Genomic DNA, 14,237 nt, shown 5'->3' with positions numbered 1-14,237 from the left:
AAAGGGAGCTAAATCCGATAAAGGGAAGGAAAAAGTGATCGAATAGCCGTTGAAGTTGTTCGACAACATCCGAGGTAAGCCCTCAAGAAATGACCCTACTCGAATTATGTGAAATGAAATATGGATGTATAATGATTATTGATTTATGTGTGTATGAGTATTTGAATGATATCAGGGCTAAGTCCCAAGGCGATTATGCTAGTGATATGTTTGTGTTTGAGCCTTAGTAACGAAAATGAAACATGGATGTGTAATGATTATTGATGTATGTGTGCGCATGAGCAATTGAATGATATCCGGCTAAGTCCCAAGACATTTATGCTAGTAATTATATCCGGTTAAGACCCAAGGCAATTGTGCTAGTGACTACATCCGGCTAAGACCAAGGCATTCGTGCAAGTTGTTAAATCCGGGCTAATACCGAAGGCATTTGTGCAAGTCGTTCTATCCGGCTAAGACCAAGGCATTCGTGCATGTGGTTATATCCGGTTGTATTCCGAAGAAGCTTGGGCTGGAGGTGAGCGTTGGTTGCTGTAATAAATTTAATTAGTACGCTCGAAAAGCCCAAAGGATAAGGTATGTTTATATGTGCATTGGAAAAGTCGATATGTTTGAGTAACATTCGTTCAATCGACTAACGAGTTTTCAGCTATTGAATTGGTTGATATCTTGTGAAAGTATATAATGATGAAGTGTGAAGTAAGTATGATTATGTGAATGCGTATTAATGAAATGATTCATTTGGCTATGTGAATGTAATGCTTTAGTTAAAGCTGATTTTATTGCTTGAGACTTACTAAGCATAAAATGCTTACCCGTTGCTTTGGCTCTCTGTTTTATAGATTTTGCTCGTTAGCGATCGGATTCGGGATCATTAAAGTCGAAGTCATCTACACTATCAAAGCCTCCATTTTGGTATAATTTTGGTTGAACTTTGAAATGGCATGTATAGGACTACCCTATTGTTGAAGGTCATGTACCTTTCGGTTTTGTGTAAACTTGGATAGCCATGCGAAAATGGCTTATATCGCTTTTGGTATGATACTATAATCGTTGTATGTTGATCATTATGGGGTATGGAATTGTTTTGAGAAGATTAGCCATTGGAATGGTTAATCATGATCACACTTTGTGCTATGTATGCAAAGAGGGCAATTGAATCGTGGAAATCATGAAATAGGTAAAGGTTACCTTGAAAACAGATGCTGGCAGCAGCAGTGGTGTGGTTTTGAAAATCACCAAATATTTTAGGAATGGTATTAAATAGTGAATAAGTTATGTGAATGAACCTTGATGAGTCTACTTTCATATGGAAGAAACGAAACGGTCATAGGAGTTACTTGTTAAGAGATATTAAAGTTATCGTGAGACAGGGCCAGAACGGTTTCTGGGTCCCCTGTCGCGACTTTAAAAATTTACTATAAATTATCCAGAAAGAATTAGGAGTCATGCCTTATATGTGCAGATTCCATTTTGAGTCTAGTTTCACTAGAAACAAACGGCACCAGTATTAAAGCCCTGTACAGAGCGATATTCAAGTTGTAACGCGCGAAGGTCAGAGCAGTCGATCCCTGTAACATGGGTGACTTTAACTAATAAACTGTACCAATTGGCCAGACCAAAAATTCTATAAATAAATCCATGGAAGGATATGTGAGTCTAAATTCAGGGAAAATTTACGAAATCAGTTTCCGAGTTTTGAAACTCGAGATATGATTTTTAAGGCGACAGTGACGCAGTTTTCCAGCCTGTCTGGAAATGCCAAATTGGTCGGTGCTTTAAGAGGACTTGGCTCGTTGACCCCTCGCGTCCGACACCGGCGATGGTCTCGGGTTCGGGGTGTTACAATTTTATTGGTATCAGAGCTACGGTTTAGTCGATCCTAGGACTACCGTGATATGTTTGGGGTCTAGCTATACATGCCATTAAGTGATAATTGATAGTGTGGTGATTTCTGACATTTTGAAATTTGTGTTTGTTTATAGCCATGAATCCCGATCCCAACCGAGCAATAGCTGATGATGTGGAAAGTGTGGTGCCTGCTCCGCAAGAAGGGACAATGCCGGCGGACTCTCAACCTATTGCTAGCAATCCGAATGATGAGGCTAAGCAAGCCTTTTATAGCGTGATGAATGATTGGTTCAACCAATACATTCGAACTAACACTACTGTTCCACAACCTCCATTTCCGACTAATGCAACCCCAAGACATGCAATACCTCCCAGAATCGACCAAATAAGGTCAAGTAAGCCCCAATCGACAGAATTAAGTAAACATGGGGCCACTGAATTCAAGGCTACGGATAGCGACGATGCCGAGCAAGCTGAATTTTGGTTGGACAACACTATCCGGGTGCTCGATGAGCTATCTTGTACACCCGATGAGTGCTTAAAGTGTACCATCTCCTTGCTACGCGATTCCGCCTACTATTGGTGGAGTACTCTGACTTCTGTGGTGCCTAGGGAGCAAGTGACTTGGGAATTCTTTCAAACCGAGTTTCGAAAAAAGTATATCAGTCAGAGATTCATCGACCAAAAGCGAAGGGAATTTCTTGATCTTAAGCAAGGCTCTATGTCGCCATCGACACGAACGAAAATTTGTGAGGCTTAGCGACGCAGCGAGAATGCATTTCGTCCGAAGCTATTATGTAAACGCTCGAGGATGGGCTGAATGATGATATAAGGATGTTCGTTGGCATTCTCGAAATACGAGAGTTCGTAGTACTTGTTGAGCGAGCTTGTAAAGTCAAGAGCTTAGAAAGGAGAAACAAAAGTTGATGTGGGAACCGGAGAATTCGAAAAGGTCCTCGGAAAGTCTCTTCAACAGCATCGAAGAGATTTCGAGATAATGTGAGCTGGTCTAGAGGCGCTTCGGGCTTTTCTAGACGAGATCGCAGTCGACCCGTGACCACACGAGTCACTTCGATCGCCGATGGTGGAAATGATCACCGAGAGAGCGAGTGTCTCGCATTGTGGCAAATGGCATTCGGGAGTCTGTAGGTTCCGTGATCACTCCTGTTATAAGTGTGGATCGGCTGACCACTTTATCAAGGACTGCCCGAGGTTGCTTGAACAAAATGTAAGTCAAAGTGGAAACTCGAGTGCTACCACTACTCGAGGTAGGCCATCCAGAAATGCGGGCAATGCTAGTGGCGATCAGAGAGGGCCGAGAGATGCTACAACAAGACCCGAGGCTCGTGCTCCTGCTAGGACTTATGCCATACGCGCACGCGAGGATGTTGCCTCACCGGATGTTATTACTGGTACTTTCACTCTTTTCGATACTAATGTGATTGCTTTGATTGACCCTGGCTCTACTCATTCTTATATATGTGAAACCTTAGCATCCAGTAAGACTTTGCCTATTGAGTCTCATCGAGTTTGTAATTCGGTGTCAAACCCTTGGGTCATTACGTGCTTGTCAACAAAGTGTGTAAGAAAAGTCCCCTAGTGTTCCGAGGTTCTTATTTTCCGGCGGACCTGATGCTTTTGCCGTTCGATGAATTCGACGTTATTCTTGGTTTGGATTGGTTGACCATGCACGATGCGGTTGTAAATTGCAAAAGCAAGACTATCGATCTGAGGTGCGCGAATAACGAGATAATTCGGGTTGAGTCTACGGACTTAAAGGGGTTGCCAGCTGTAATATCAGCAATGTTGGCCCAGAAATATGCAAGAAAAGGGTGCGAAGCGTACCTTGCGTATGTGATCGATGACAAGGAGTCAAAAAAGAAACCCGAATCTGTGCCAGTGGTTTGTGAATACCCGGATGTTTTCCCTGAAGAATTGCCGGGTTTACCGCCTGTTCGGGAAATAGAATTTGGCATTGAATTGGTACCTGGTACCACTCCAATTTCAATAGCTCCGTATCGTATGGCACCAACGGAATTAAAGGAGTTGAAAGCTCAGTTGCAAGAATTGGTGGACAGAGGTTTTGCTCGTCCGAGTTTTTCACCTTGGGGTGCGCCGGTGTTTTTGTGAAAAGAAGGATGGAACCATGAGGTCGTGCATCGACTATCGTCGACTTAATAAAGCGATGATAAAGAACAAATATCCGTTATCACAGATCGACGATTTGTTCGATCAACGAAGGAGCTTCGGTGTTCTCGAAAATAGATTTGAGATCGGGCTATTATCAATTACGAATTCGAGATTCGGACGCACCCAAGACCGCCTTTGAAGCGAGATATGGTCACTACGAGTTCCTAGTGATGCCGTTTGGGCTTACTAATGCCCTCGGTATTTATGGATTTAATGAATCGAATCTTCGACCATATTTGGATCGGTTCGTAGTCGTGTTCATTGATGACATCTTGGTCTATTCAAGAAATGAGACCGAACATCTTTGAACACCGAGGTTAGTGCTGCAAATTTTACGGAATAAGCAATTATATGCTAAGTTCAAGCAAGTGTGAGTTCGGTTAAGAGAGGTTAGCTTCTTGGGTCATGTGGTATCAGATCGGGTATTCGAGTCGAATTCAATAAAATTTCAGCCATACTTAATTGGAAGCCTCCAGAAATATTACGAGGTTTGGAGCTTTTTGGGGCTTGCGGTTATTACCGACAATTTGTAAAAGGTTTCTCAACGATAGCCACGCCAATGACGAAGCTACTCCAAAGGGATGTTAAGTTCGAATGGACGGAGAAATGTCGAAAAGTTTTGATCAATTGAAAACTTATTTGGTGAAGCCCCAATTCTAGTGCAACCCAAACGGGCAAAGAGTTTGTTATTTATAGTGACGCATCCCTACTCGGGTTAGGTTGCGTATTGATGCAAGAAGGTCGAGTTGTGGCCTATGCGTCGAGGCAATTAAAGCCACACGAGAAAAATTATCCGACCCATGATCTCGAATTGGTCGCCATCGTATTCGCCTTAAAGATTTGGCGACATTACTTACTTGGTGAGAAGTGCCATGTGTATTCGGATCACAAAAGTCTCAAATATTTGATGACTCAAAGAGACTTAAATCTGCGACAAAGACGTTGGCTTGAGCTGTTAAAGGATTATGAGTGGTCATTGACTATCACGGGAAAGGCGAATGTGGTTGCGGATGCCTTAAGTCGTAAATCATTATTCGCTTACGAGCGATGAATGTGCACTTGTCATTCGATCCGACAATGTGTTAGTAGCTGAATTGAAAGCCAAACCATTATTGATACATCAAATTCGTGAAGCTCGGAAAGTCGACGACGAGTTGGGCGCAAAACGAAATTTGAGTGTGTTCGAACAAGGACTCGGAGTTTCAAATCGATGATGACGATTGTTTGAGGTTCAAAGTCGTCTGTGCGTTCCAAAGAATTGAACTTATTTCGATAATTCTGAACGAAGCCCATTGTAGCCGAATGGCAATCCACCCGGGGAGTACGAAGATGTGCAACGATTTGAAACGTCGGTTTTGGTGGCATGGTATGAAACGAGACATCTCCGACTTTGTTTCGAGATATTTAATATGTCAACAAGTGAAAGCAGAACATCAAGTGCCTTCAGGATTACTTCAGCCGATCACGATACCCGAGTGGAAATGGGATCGAGTCACCATGGACTTTGTATCCGGACTGCCATTGTCAGCGAGTAAGAAGGATGCGGTTTGGGTCGTGGTAGATAGATTGACTAAGTCGGCTCACTTTGTCCCCGTACGTACGGATTTTTCAATGGACAAACTAGCCGAATTGTACGTTTCTCAGATTGCGAGATTGCACGGGGTGCCTATTTCCATCGTGTCGGATAGAGATCCGAGATTTACCTCGCGATTTTGGAAAAAGTTGCAAGAAGCTTTGGGTACCAAGTTGCATTTCAACACCGCCTTTCACCCCCAAACCGATGGTCAATCCGAGCGGATAATTCAGATACTTGAGGATATGTTGAGATGTTGCATCCTCGAGTTCAGTGGTTCATGGGAACGGTATTTGCCGTTGATTGAATTCGCTTACAACAACAGCTTTCAATCAAGTATTAAGATGGCACCCTACGAGGCTTTGTATGGTCGTAAATGCCGTACACCATTGTTTTGGACTGAGCTCGGTGAAAGCAAAATTTTCGGGGTGGATTTGATTAGAGATGCTGAACAGAAAGTGAAAGTAATCCGCAAAAGTCTGAAAATAGCCTCCGATCGTTAGAAGTCGTACGCGGATCTGAAGCGTAAAGACATCGAGCATCAGGTGGGAGATAAAGTGTTTCTCAAGGTTTCACCTTGGATAAAGATACTCAGATTCGGCCGTAAGGGCAAGTTGAGCCCGAGGTTCATTGGGCCATATGAGATATCCTAGCGAGTCGGTCCAGTGGCATATCGTCTGATTTTGCCCCCTGAACTCGAAAAGATTCACGATGTCTTTCATGTTTCGATGCTTCGATGCTATAGATCTGATCCATCGCACGTGATTAGTCCATCAGAGGTTGAAATTCGAGCCAATATGAGTTATGAGGAAGAACCGATTCAGTATCCCGCACGTGAAGTGAAAGAGTTGCGAAACAAGCGGGTTCCGCTTAGTGAAAGTGTTATGGCTCAAACACGGATAGAAGAAGCTACTTGGGAAACCGAGAACTCTATGAAAGAGCGATACCCAACCCTATTTACCGGTAAGATTTTCGGGGACGAAAATTTCTTAAGTGGGGGAGAGTTGTGACATCCCAAAATTGGCCCTAGTCGGGAAGTGGTTTCGGGACCGCTAAACCGAGTCACCGACATGCTCGAACGTAATATTTATTGTCTAGAATATGAGAAAATGCATGTGTGAATTTTGAATTCTTTGATTTAGTTAATTTGATTGTGAATTGAAAGAAAAAGGACTCATGTGAAAGGATTTAAAAATATGTAGCTAATTTTAAGAGGTTAATAAAGGAATGAAGCAAAATAAATGGAGTTGCATGTCAAATACTCTATTTATTTTGGATGAGTGGCGGGCCATGTCTAGATTATGGGCAAGGGGACATGTTTCCAACATGTTTAGTTAGTGCATTATGTAGAAAGAATTAAGAAATGAAAAAAAAAAAAAGTTGTCATTCATCCTTTCTTTGAGCAAAGACTAAGAAAGAAAAACAAAAAAATTGTTCATCTTTTCCCCTCCTTCCTTTGGCCGAAATTCCTAAGAGGAAGAAGAGATTTTTGCTTCATTTTCTTTGTTTAGAAGAGATCTAGAAGGAGATTTGGCTAAACTTGCATCAAGATTAAGCTCAAGAGCAAAAGGGAGCTAAATCCGATAAAGGGAAGGAAAAAGTGATCGAATAGCCGTTGAAGCCGTTCGACAACATCCGAGGTAAGCCCTCAAGAAATGACCCTACTCGAATTATGTGAAATGAAATATGGATGTATAATGATTATTGATTTATGTGTGTATGAGTATTTGAATGATATCCGGGCTAAGTCCCGAAGGTGATTATGCTAGTGATATGTTTGTGTTTGAGCCTTAGTAACGAAAATGAAACATGGATGTGTAATGATTATTGATGTATGTGTGCGCATGAGCAATTGAATGATATCCGGGCTAAGTCCCGAAGACATTTATGCTAGTAATTATATCCAGGTTAAGACCAAGGCAATTGTGCTAGTGACTACATCCGGCTAAGACCAAGGCATTCGTGCAAGTTATTAAATCCGGCTAATACCAAGGCATTTGTGCAAGTCGTTCTATCGGGCTAAGACCAAGGCATTCGTGCATGTGGTTATATCCGGTTGTATTCAAGAAGCTTGGGCTGGAGGTGAGCGTTGGTTGCTGTAATAAATTTAATTAGTACGCTCGAAAAGCCCAAAGGATAAGGTATGTTTATATGTGCATTGGAAAAGTCGATATGTTTGAGTAACATTCGCTCAATCGACTAACGAGTTTTTAGCTATTGAATTGGTTGATATCTTGTGAAAGTATATAATGATGAAGTGTGAAGTAAGTATGATTATGTGAATGCGTATTAATGAAATGATTCATTTGGCTATGTGAATGTAATGCTTTAGTTAAAGCTGATTTTATTGCTTGAGACTTACTAAGCATAAAAATGCTTACCCGTTGCTTTGGCTCTCTGTTTTATAGATTTTGCTCGTTAGCGATCGGATTCGGGATCATTAAAGTCGAAGTCATCTACACTATCAAAGCCTCCATTTTGGTATAATTTTGGTTGAACTTTGAAATGGCATGTATAGGACTACCCTATTGTTGAAGGTCATGTACCTTTCGGTTTTGTGTAAACTTGGATAGCCATGCGAAAATGGCTTATATACGTTTTTGGTATGATACTATAATCGTTGTATGTTGATCATTATGGGGTATGGAATTATTTTGAGAAGATTAGCCATTGGAATGGTTAATCATGATCACACTTTGTGCTATGTATGCAAAGAGGGCAATTGAATCGTGGAAATCATGAAATAGGTAAAGGTTACCTTGAAAACAGATGCTGGCAGCAGCAGTGGTGTGATTTTGAAAATCACAAAAATTGTAGGAATGGTATTAAATAGTGAATAAGTTATGTGAATGAACCTTGATGAGTCTACTTTCATATGGAAGAAACGAAACGGTCATAGGAGTTACTTGTTAAGAGATATTAAAGTTATCGTGAGACAGGGCCAGAACGGTTTCTGGGTCCCCTGTCGCGACTTTAAAAATTTACTATAAATTATCCAGAAAGAATTAGGAGTCATGCCTTATATTTGCAGATTCCATTTTGAGTCTAGTTTCATTAGAAACAAACGGCACCAGTATTAAAGCCCTTTACAGAGCGATATTCAAGTTGTAACGCGCAAAGGTCAGAGCAGTTGATCCCTGTAACATGGGTGACTTTAACTAATAAACTGTACCAATTGGCCTGACCAAAAATTCTAGAAATAAATCCATGGAAGGATATATGAGTCTAAATTCAGGGAAAATTTACGAAATCAGTTTCCGAGTTTTGAAACTCGAGATATGATTTTTAAGGCGACAGTGACGCAGTTTTCCAGCCTGTCTGGAAATGCCAAATTGGTCGGTGCTTTAAGAGGACTTGGCTCGTTAACCCCTCGCGTCCGACACCGGCGATGGTCTCGGGTTCGGGGTGTTACATCAACTATATGGGTAACAATAAATTTAGATCTCAAAATAACCCATACAGTAATACTTATAATGCAGGTTGGAGGAACCATCCAAATTTCTCTTGGGGTGGTCAAGGGAATCAAAAGCTATAAAATCCTCAGGGTTTTCAACAGCCACCTTATCAACAAGAGAAGAAATCGTACCTTGAGGAGATGCTCTCAAAATTCATATTAGTGTCAGAAACCCGTTTTCAAAATACTGAGGCAGCACTTAAAAATCAACAAGCATCGATCCAAGGACTCGAAACTCAGATAGGCCAGCTATCGAAATTAATCTCCGAACAACCACAAGGTAGCTTACCAAGTAATACTAAATCTAACCCAAGGGAACACCTCAACGCAATTAGTACTCAAGACAAGGAAGGATTCATTGCGCCTGAGCCAGAATTGATGCAAGAAACTGTGGTGAGCAAAGGTAAAAGTGAGGTAAGTCATAACAAAAAGGTGAATGAAGAATATAAACCTCATGTCCCATATCCTAACGCGACAAGAAAAGACCGCTCAGACAAACAATTTGGTAAATTCCTTAAAATTTTGAAAAAATTACATAGTAACTTACCGTTTATTGAAGCTCTGTCGCAAATGCCGAATATAATGAAATTTTTAAAAGAGCTTTTAGTAAATAAGCGGAAGTTGGACGAAGCATCGCATGTGGAGCTAAACGCAGTATGCTCAGCTATTCTACAGAATAAGCTACCCCATAAATTGAAAGATCCATGGAGTTTTACAATTCCTTGCTTAATTGGTAGTTTAGATATAAGTTATGCATTAGCTGATTTAGGGGCTAGTATTAACGTCATGCCTTACAAAATGTTTAAGCAACTAGGTCTTGGGAAACCTAAACAAACTAGGATGAGCATTCAATTGGCAGATAAAACTATAATATTTCCTAGGGTTATTATTGAAGAAGTACTAGTGAAAGTAGATAAGTTCATATTTCCCGTTGATTTCGTTGTTCTGAACATAGAGGAGGATAATAACATCCCTTTGATTTTAGGGAGGCCCTTTTTAGCAATTGTTAAAATAGTTATTGATGTTGGCACAAGTGAGCTTACACTTCGTGTGAGAGACGAAACGATCACCCTTCAAGCTCGTAATTCTGGCATCACATCGAACATTGAAGGTAATGGTCCACACCAGTCTACTAAAACTGACAATATGACACAACCTAATTTGCAGAAATTGAGTTTCCAAGAAGTTCACGAGCCATGTTCCAGTAATGACCAATAACACATTCATGAAGAACGAAGGCTACGGATAGAGGAGCTAGATGAATGGTGAGCACATAAACCAAGAACATACGATAAACCAAAATTATGCCAGAAGGAGTTCGATACCTCTCCAAATCAACTTAAGGTTGGTGATAAAGTCTTACTAGATGCCGCATATCCCCATATTGTCACTACCACACCAAATGAGGAAATCCCTCTTACGGTACTCAGTATTTTTCCATTTGGTATGGTGGAGGTGAGTCATCCCACGTTCGTCACTTTTAAGGTAAACAACACCCGTTTAAAACCTTATTTTGATGAGACTGATAGCAGGAATGAGGACTATAAACTCCTCAAACCACCATGACCATACAACGGAGAGGTAAGTTGAGCTTAGACTATAAATAAGCACTTCTCGGAAGGCAACCCGAGCACTAACAATATTAATTTCTTTGGATTGTGGTATTTAACTCCTAACTTACTAATAGAAATCTTGAATACAGGTGTTTTCACAGAGACAAGGCCAAGCACACGGGCGTGCCTAAGACCGTGTGAAAACAGGGCAACAGATTTACACAACACGGGCTATGATAAAATACCACGGCCGTGTGACATGGCCGTGGTCAAGCTTGCCAAGACAACACGGGTGTGCAACACGCCCGTGTGGAAGACCCATGGTTGAAATTGAGAAACTAACACGGGCGTGCGACACGCTTGTGTCTAATGCCCGTGGTCAAACCTATTAAAAGAACACGGGCGTGGAGCTTGAACACACAGGCGTGGGAGAAGCGAACGAAGCTAGACACAGCCGTGCAACACGGTCGTGTGAACCCACACGCCTGAGGAACACGGGTGTGTACTAAATGTCAGACGCGCCCAAATTTGAAATTCGCGAATCACACGGCTAAAATTGGGGAACACGGGTGTGTGCCATGGCCGTGTGCCCCAAAATCTATAAATACCCTGTGCTATTCACTTTCTTCCCCATTCAAAAACCCTAACCCTAGCCACTGCAACTCCACACGGCCCCCTGCCACGCCCGTGCGCCACCTTCAACTTCATTTTCGACGCTCAATCTCTCTCCCTTAGCGTTTGTTTACTCCTTTCACTTCTTATTTACTTATCACTAATGTTTATTATTAACATAATCTTCATTACTTTTGAACTATTTTTCATTTTGCTCATGATTTTATCATTTAGTTTGCATTCTTAAGTTAGCTATTATGCATGGCATGTTAAATCAATTGATTAGGAAAACTTCATACCCATGATTTTACCATGCTCATTCTCATGATATTTCCATGCCAATGCCTCTCATGAAATTTGCATTGTTTTTATCATACATTGCATTTTGTTAGGAAAGCTTCATTCTTTTGTCTTACACATGCCATTACTACATACAATGCTAAGGTCACGAAATTATTATATTAGTTATGTTTGGTTATGGCCGAAAGTCTGCTTTTTAGTTGAATATGGCATTCCTTTCACTTCGACCACTCATCAAGATGACTCGATGATTCTACTCGCAGGTACCATGTCATCGTCAAGAGGAAAGAAAACCGCCGTACCTATTTCGAAGAAGAGAAAAGGAGCGTCCTCTTCCGCGGGCCCAACCGCAGAAATCTGTCAGCCTCTCCTATAGTTTCCTCGAGGGCCCCAGGAAAAACTATTCCAAATACTTTAGGCTCGACCCTTAGTTGCAGGCCGTTGCATCGACTGGGCTGCTGTAGAACAAGTCCAGATGGCTGACGCGATTCGGGCTCTCCTAACCATCGACCCTTGGGAGCTGTTCTTCGGGATCATCGAGCCGACATACCTCGAGCTCACGATGGAACTATGCTCAACGTTCCATCTCCAGACTGTAATGACAAGGTATGATGATCCCAGCACGGTTCAGTTTTGTCTAGGAAGATTAATCCGCCAGCTAAGCGTCCCAGAGTTCGGTGCTGCTCTAGGCCTATATACAGAGGAGTTTCGAGAGGAGAATGAACTACATGCTCTCAGTCGCCACATACATGTCTCTCCCTCGAAGTGTTGGCACACGTTGGCCCCTAGCACGGCCTCTTACAATCCTAGCCGCTCCAAGGCATTAGTTCTCCCGCCATCCCTGAGGTAGTTACACGAAATTTTAGCTCACACAATTACAGGGAGACGAGAGAGCACTGACGTCGTCAACACCCACGACGTCTACTTCTTATGGTGCATGTTGCAAGGGCACGTTATCGACCCTGCCTATTTCATCGCCCTTACGATTCAGCACCAGACGGAGGGCATCAGAAAGGGGTCATCTCCATTGGCCCCTACGTGACTAGGTTGGCGCGACACTTCGGGCTCCTCAACACCGCGACCCAAGAATCATCCCTCACCCTCATCGACCAGATGTCTCCACAAGGCATCTCGAGCATGCTTAGCATGAGGATGATCGAGAGGCCCCGAAGAACCTACCTTCCCCAGTATCGTCTCTCCCAATCTACCGAGGAAGAGGCCTACGAGGATATTCCTGATGATGTCCCCCCACAGCATGATGACCCACTGACTTAGCCACCACCACCCTCTTGTCCAGTTCATGCGATGGCTTCATATGTTGACATCTCTGATTGCCTCACCCAATTCGAGCAGTAGTGTTTTCAATGATTTGATAACATTGATGATACTCTACAGCAGATTTGTCAGCACCTCCTGTAACACCCCATACCCGATACCGTTGCCGGAGTCGAACACGAGGTGTTAACGGACTTAATTCATTAATTAAACAGCTCATACAATTCATTTTAAAAATTTCCAGACAAGCTGGCTAACTGCATCACAGTCGCTTTAAAAATCATATCTCGAGTTACGAAACTCGAAATCCAATTCCGTAAATTTTTCCTGAAACTAGACTCATATATATATCTACTAATTTTTTCTAGAATTTTGGTTGGGCCAATTAGTACAGTTTATTAGTTAAAGTCTCCCTGTTTCAGGATTCAACTACTCTGACCTCAGTGTATTACGAATCAGATATCTCCTGTACAGAGCTTCAATGACTATGCCGTTTATCTCTAATAAAACTAGACTCAATAAGGAATCTGTACATATAAAGCATGACTTCTAATTATCTTTGTAAAATTTATGGTGAATTTCCAAAGTCAGAACAGGGGATCCAGAAATCGCTCTGGCCCTGTTTCACAAAAATTTAAACATCTCATAAAATATAGCTCATATACCTGTTTCGCTTATTCCATATGAAAATAGACTCATCAAGCTTCGATTCCATAACTTATTCATTATTTAATTCCATTTCTACTATTTTTAGTGATTTTTCAAACTCACGTCACTGCTGCTGTCTGAATCTATTTTATGGTAAATTTTACCTATTTCATGGTTTCCATGGATTAGCTAGCAATTTGACATACATAATACCAAATATGATCATGATTAGCCATTCCAATGGCTAATCATTACCAAGCATTTCTATTTCCATACCACTCAATAACCATATCATAAGACCATACATATAAAATGATTATAATGCTATACATGCCATACTCAAAATATACAAGCCATTATGTCAAGTGGTATACGGATAGTGTGAGCGTGCCTCCGACCGCTTCCGATTTCCGAGCTGGCTTGTCAACACTACAAGGAATGAAAAGGAGGAGTAAGCATAAATGCTTAGTAAGCTCACATGCAAATAGCAAGTAACATAACCATATAAGCAAACATAAAACATCATTTGCATAATCATCACCAAGACATTCATATCACCTTTTCATTTATCATCTTACCATATTGTTGTTATATCGAAGTTTTCAACCCGAGGGTTAAGTACATACCTGTTCAAAGTATCCATTTCACAACACTTACCAATACGTCCCTTTCATCTTGAGTATTCCTCCATTTGAGTAGAACTTTACCCGTTGAACACATCGAATATAATTCGGATACATGGAAAGTTTGCACATAAGTGCCACATATGTAGCCAAGCTAC

At 41.6% G+C, this 14,237-nt stretch overlaps 1 long non-coding RNA gene across 1 annotated transcript; it reads left to right on the top strand.

Annotated features, from left to right (window-relative positions):
• Window positions 1-7,132: 7,132 nt before the first annotated feature.
• Window positions 7,133-8,248, top strand: LOC128295172 (uncharacterized). The gene is made up of 2 exons (XR_008285503.1): window positions 7,133-7,254; window positions 8,023-8,248. It is a non-coding gene; the product is annotated as an uncharacterized LOC128295172 (long non-coding RNA).
• Window positions 8,249-14,237: the final 5,989 nt, after the last annotated feature.

Source organism: Gossypium arboreum, chromosome 7 (genome assembly GCF_025698485.1).
Source record: "Gossypium arboreum isolate Shixiya-1 chromosome 7, ASM2569848v2, whole genome shotgun sequence".
NCBI classification, from domain to species: Eukaryota; Viridiplantae; Streptophyta; class Magnoliopsida; order Malvales; family Malvaceae; genus Gossypium; species Gossypium arboreum.
This window is presented reverse-complemented; position numbering and strand designations above follow the sequence as displayed.